Consider the following 6,716-nt stretch of genomic DNA (forward strand, 5'->3'; position numbering starts at 1 on the left):
TTCAGAAGAAGGTGAAGAGTTGTTTAGCCAATTTGGTATTTTCAAACTTGAATCAGAGATTATATATACCTTATGATGATTTGAATTCTTAACCCATTATTCCAGGGGGGGGGATAATCTAGAAAGCTAAAATGCATGGCTTTGTTAAAATGGACTGTGTGAGATATCTCTGTTGGCTCCAGTATTCTATTGCTGCCTTTGAGATTGTTTTGACTTTCCGACTTTGTTTTCACCCACATAGAGGATGTTATTTCTTTCGTTACAAAATTCCATTTCCGATTGAACTTTTGAAAGTTTAAGAAGCAAGGGATGAAGGTGTGTTGGTATGAAGGTGCTTCGTGTCCACCTATACGATTTGAATATGACTTCAAATTTTCTTATTGAAAGAAAAATGAGTGGAAAAGGATAACTAAAGTAAAGTAGAACATTCTCTGTCAAATTTTCATGTGCTATTGTTTGATAGAAGATGAGGAGAAAAGTCTTTGGCATTCTAAGTCCCCACTTCATCATTCAATAAGCACTCTAGAACGAAAATCTTAAAACAATGATGACATGGTTGAGTATCTGTACTTTGAAAAGAGGAGGACAAACTGCTTGTTCCTAATCTAGACCCTGTGTGAACGTGGACGGCATTTTTGCGGTCGAGCGTGGCCGAACACGGTCCCACCCAGAGAAAATGTGCCAAGGTCTCGCTTTTTCCGATATCAGGCAAGCCACAATGTTATGTCGACCGCATACATCATGTTCAAAACTGCAGTTGGGGACCGTTGCCTTAGTCCCACGCAAACATGGGGAAAAAGGGGGGAAAGATGACGAAGAAAAAAATTGGCAGGCCTCCCCTGGATCAGTTTGAAAAATTGAGCGCACCACCGGGTGGTTTTCTTCCTCGCTCTCTTTTAACTTTTTTTTTCTTTTTAACAAGGATTCTTGGGAAACACTACACACTGTGGGTCTCTCCCGACCAGGTTTGTTGTCATCGGTTTCCATGACGATAGCCAAAAGTATTGGGTTATCTCTCTCCCCTGTCTAGCCCCAGGGTGGATACGTTGAGGTCTGATTGGTGGAGCCGGGGTACTTGACCCTTCTTTCACCCCTATTAGAATCTCTCGGCATACCTGCACGATCTTGAGGTTTTGGAGCTTAAAGGTGCACTCTTTTGTTTTGTGTTTTTGCTCTTCATATTCATTTAGAAAATATGAAAATGTACTGCATACCTCAGAAATATGAATAAAGCCTTGGAGATGTTACAAGGATGCAAGTTCCCCATCTAGTTCATGTTCACTGATGAACTTCTCAAAGTACATTGTATGTTTTTTTATGTTCTGCATAAACATTAATTACAGGTGCTGATTTAGTATTTAATTTCTCCATTAAAATGAAATTGACAATCTGGTAGGCCTATCAGCCAAGCTTTCTCAAAGTTCATGAAGTGGTTAAGAAGTGGGCATTGGAACTGTGACATTAATCAAAGTTTCCCTTTTTTCTCTCTCTCTCTCTTTGCTCCCTCTGCAGGATCACCTTAACATGGTACGAGATCTAATGGAAAACCTACTAAGTAAGAATCTAGGAACAAGTGCTTCTAACAAGTCCGCAGAACATCCCTCGGTCTCAAAGACAAGAACCATGAGCGAGAGCGACAAACCAAGCACACCAACCGGCGTAGACGAGGTAGAAATCATCTGTTGACAGAAGAACTTACCCTGCGTCCATTGAGACAGTTTGCTGAATATAAACGATAGCGCGTAGCATCCTTGATGAAACGCTGATGTGGATGTTACGTTCGAGGTTACCGTTCGTTCGTTAAACGGAGAGCGGGAAATGCGTGACGCTCGGACACAACGAAAAAGTGCAAAGTTATGGTTGCTGTGATGTTGGCTGTTGTTTCCACCAGCGACAGAGTCGTCGAAGGATCAACTAGTCGCACCAACAAAAAAATAAATAAAAATGGAAACGGGTACCAGAGAATGTTGTAGAGTGTGCAGTGTCTTATCTCCGTTCTTTGGAAGATAGAAACGGATAAATGCCATCGTAGTTCTACCTCAAAGACTGTTAGATGACCAGAACCCACAAGTGCCGACTCTCGATCACATCTCGCCTATGAGATCAAGTTCCGATATCTAGGCAGATCAGCGCCCCCTGTAAGATCATTTCAAGAAGTATGACAGAATGGACTGGGGTTTGAAGCTCATTTCGGGAAGTACAGCCGAAGGGAAAGGGACTGCTCTTCACAGCGACGTCTTGGGTTTATCTTTTGGAGATGAGACACAGATTCGCCTCTAATCGAAGGAGGGTAGTTATAAAACAAACAAGGCAGCTGACTATACACATTTTATTCTGTAACTACTCTCTTACAAATTCAACATTTGAAGAAGAAGAAAAAACATTTTTTATTATCATAAACAGTATCTGCAATAAACATTTGTGCCTTCTAAGACACCATCAACAGGCCAAAATTTGATGTCTTGGATAATCGTTATCCAAGGTGAATATTTCAGTTCTTGAAATTTGGCTGTCACCGTATGTGCCTTATTTTGTATTTGAAGTAGGATTAGATGAAATGTAGTCAAATGTACATCAGACATGCTCTACGGATCAGATTAATCGTTTACTCGGTTGAATTTTCTATGAAACGTTTGTCTGTGGATAATTTCGTGACTCGGTAAACAATCAGGCTCGTGGCTGAGAGCACTGTCAGACATATTGGGTACTAAATTTTAAAAATTTGTCACTCATCAATGTTACTTTGTTGCAAATTGGCAACATGTAGTCCGATAGCCCTTATATTGGCTCTAAAAGATCGTGGTAGTTAAAGTGCATAATATTAATAACTACCAATATATGACTGGTTCATGATGAATATGTTGCTGTTATCTCGCGATCAAATGCCACAAATATATTATTTTTCGCAAGGTAACGATAGGTTATTTAAATTGTTCTTCTTAGTGGAAAAAGAGCTGAATTCACTTATTGTTTATTCTCTTTAAATTATAATTTTGTTTATCACTTTATTCATTTTCCTGTTTTATTTGTGTGTGTGCGTGGAGAATGCTTGTGTTTGATGGGCCGATTTTGAAGACTTATTTTTAAGTTTATTGCAAATATGTATTTAAAAATGCAGCTCTTTTGGAGTGTTGGTACTTTTTTTTTTCATTAATTTTTTTCCCATTATTTCTGCATTTTGCATGATGCAGTTCTCAAAAGACAATGTGAAAATATGTAGTTCATGTGCCATAAAATTATGAACAGATAAAGACAGTTAAGAAATTTGTACATGAAGTGCCTTGATGTATTTTAATTTTTTTTACCAAAGGAAGAGAGGGGGCTATAGAATCAATGAAATTGCATTTCCATGTACTGATCTTGAAAGAATTCTTGATTTTTTTGTGTGTCGCTGGCCCGAAATATTTTTCAATCATTCCGAGATGTGAGAATTCCAGAATTAGTACCCAGATTTCCAAGTTCTAATGAAATTAATACCATTCCGATTGATCATTCCAAAGAAAAGAAGAAAAATAATCACATGGACGTATATGTGGCTAGCCGGAAGGAGGAAATGAAAATGTGTTAGATTTTATTATGTACAGGCATTAAAATGTCAAAATTTAAAACTTTTTGATCATAAAGTTCAAATTTTAAGGAATGTTGGGTGTTTTTTATATACACTGTTTCAAATAATGTTGTCAAAATGTTACTGTTTTTTTCTTCTTCTGATTAGGTATAGAAAGAATTGACAATTTTGTCTTTGCAATTATGATGTTATGAAAATGTTAATTGATGTTTACAGAGCTTGCCCACATATTTTCACGTTCATGATGATACGACATCGTGAATTAGACGAGTGTTTTGGAGTAGGACTCAGAAGGAAAAAAAATTCCTACTCAGAGTGTCTGAATTATGTTCCACTATAGTCAATAGATTGTATTATATCTGCCTCTCGTGCCAGAATCAATTTGGAAACTCATTCTGTTCATAAGCAGTACTTCCAATCAGAGTTATGTACAATCACACGTTCCTTCCATTTTTTAAACTTGACCATTTATATAGAAAAAAAGAAAAAAAATAGTACTAGTTGATTAAAAAAAAGTTATGTGGTGTTTTTTTGCAAGAATATATCCATTTTGGTGTGTTAACCTTGTAAGATTTTTTACATTTATATAACTCAATTGGAATACAATTTTTTAATTGATTTGTACGATAAAGTTCTTCCATTACTCTCTTTTTTAAGCTAGAAGAGAAATTATAGTTAGTGTCTGAATTTTGAGACTAGATGGGAATTTGCGGAACACGTTTGATTGCGTTTGTTAAACTGAGTATAAAGTTATATGAAAGAGTGAGTGAGTGAAACAATCGAACAAATTATAGTGAGTTTGCTGTGCCCTTTATCAATAAAAATATATTATTCCCCCCCTTAAGAAGTGTTAAATCTACGGCATTAATGATGTGAGTTTTGGTTTTGTAATCCATTTTTTTTTCTTGTGAAATGTTCCTTCTGTGTCTCATTGTCTTCATGTGTGTCTTGTTCCCTCACTCTTTTTTTTTTTTTATATATTCCAACTTTTTCTGGACTTTGGAAATTTTGTGAGGGGTTGTCGAACGAAACAGTAAGAAACAGATTATATTGCAGACAAACAGGAGTACTTAACTACATGATATATATTATATTGTGCACTAAAAATGCAAATCTTTGTTATCAGTATAATGTTTAATTTAAGCCATGTTTATGACGATCTATCCTGTATGAAGTATATGTTGCATTGTAAACCCTATTAATTAGTGTTAATTGAAAATGTTGAATTATTAATGTTAAATCCTTACAAATGTGTTGATAAATTCATTGACATTTTTCTCAAATTAGAACTCCATGTTATGTTGTGGAGGCAATTATTGCAAATTTTTATCAGATGTACGCTGTATATTCTCTGCGGTGTTTACATCAGTTTATAGAGCTTTAATGATATACCTTGATTATGTTATTCCAGAGATAGCAATGAACACCCGTTTTCAACTTATCACAAAATTTTCCATTATCAACTTATTTAAAAAATTTCTTCAAGACTTCGCTATTTCTTGTGTAACTTTGTGCACATTCTTTGTGTCTTCTTCTCCACCTTATTATCAATTGAACAGCGCTTCTTCTTTTTTTTCAGTCCGTGTTTTCTTATAACATTTCTTACCCATTTTCGATGCTTAAAGTTGAAGTGCAGTTTACATATGGGTGATATACAATAAAAATTTATACCTTTTGATAGCATCTAAACGTATTGCAATCTAAAACACAACAAGCTGAATTTCACAGGGGTTAGGGAGTTATTATTGTTACATATTTTTAGGTGTTATCTTCAGTTTCCCTGTGAAGTTTAGCTTTTTGTGTTTTGGATGCATAGTTGCTATAGTGTGGAGAGCTGTGATATATTAATAATTGGTATTATTATTATTATTTGTGAGAGTCCTTCTGAGTGAAAATGAAAAAATAAAACAGAGTAAACCAGAATTATATTGTGTGATGTGACTTTATTCTATTGTAATTCATCAATATTGGAAGTTCAGGATGTTGAAAATTATATTGAGAAACTGGTCATGGTAACAAAGGGTCAGTGGTAGTGGTTGAGATGATGATGGTGGTGATGATGATGATGGTGGTGGTGGTGGTAATGGTGATGATGGTGGTGATGATGATGATGGTGATGATTGGGATGGTGATGATGATGGTGGTGATGGTGATGGGGATGATGATGATGATGGTGGTGATGATGATGATGGTGATGGTGGTGATGTGACGATGGTGATGATGATGGTGGTGATGGTGATGATGATGATGGTGGTGGTAATGGTGATGATGATGATGATGGTGGTGGTGGTGGTGATGATGATGATGGTGGTGGTAATGGTGATGATGATGATGATGGTGGTGGTGGTGGTGATGATGATGATAATGGTGGTAATGGTGATGATGAAGATGATGGTGGTGATGGTGATGATGGGGATGGTGATGGTGATGGTGATGATAATTGTGATGATGATGATGATGATGATGATGGTGATGATGATGATGATGATGGTGATGATGGGGATGGTGATGATGATAATGGTGGTGATGATGATGATTATGGTGATGATGGTGATGATGATGGTGATGGGGATGATGATGACGATAATTATGATGGTGATGAATAGTTATGACTGCACAAAAGATTGCAATGGTGGGGTGACAAAAAAAAGCCAAAATAGTCCATTTACTTCCATAGTAACCTTCACTTTTGTAATTTAATAGTATCAATGATCTCAACGTCCAAGACCAATCCCGATTTCACATCAAATATATTCACAAAATTTCTAAATTCCCCAGTACTCTAACAATGAACACACATTTTCCCACCTTGGAGGTAGAAAGAACGCCACCGCCTACTTAAAAAGACCACAATATTTTTTCCATAACATTTAAATGCACGAGCTCGTTAACAAGCCACTGCCGTGAAATTCTAATACATTTTTGTAATTTCTAAAGGTAAAATGGAAGATATTGGGTAAACTTATGTTGGTATTTTCCAGGTCATTCACATATCGATGCCCCTAAAGGTGAAAGAAGGTATCGTGCATAAGCATCAAAAGAACCGCTCGAGCGGGGTTCCTGTATCATTAAGAGGGGCTTTGTTGCACCCCTCTGCCTTTACTTTTTTTCCTCTTTTACCCCTGAAGTAAACTCTTATCCTTTAATA

The 6,716-nt window shown here is 36.4% G+C and overlaps 1 protein-coding gene across 1 annotated transcript in view; it reads left to right on the forward strand.

Annotated features, from left to right (window-relative positions):
• The window catches only part of LOC135157781 (G1/S-specific cyclin-D1-like), a 31,473-nt gene extending 25,982 nt beyond the window's left edge, over nucleotides 1–5,491 (forward strand). Inside the window, exon 6 of the mRNA XM_064114656.1 lies at nucleotides 1,513–5,491. The gene's annotated coding sequence lies outside the window, so the exon portion shown is untranslated. The remainder of the gene's footprint in view (nucleotides 1–1,512) is intronic.
• Nucleotides 5,492–6,716: the final 1,225 nt, after the last annotated feature.

The sequence above is a fragment of the Lytechinus pictus genome, unplaced genomic scaffold, assembly GCF_037042905.1.
Source record: "Lytechinus pictus isolate F3 Inbred unplaced genomic scaffold, Lp3.0 scaffold_20, whole genome shotgun sequence".
Classification (NCBI taxonomy): Eukaryota; Metazoa; Echinodermata; class Echinoidea; order Temnopleuroida; family Toxopneustidae; genus Lytechinus; species Lytechinus pictus.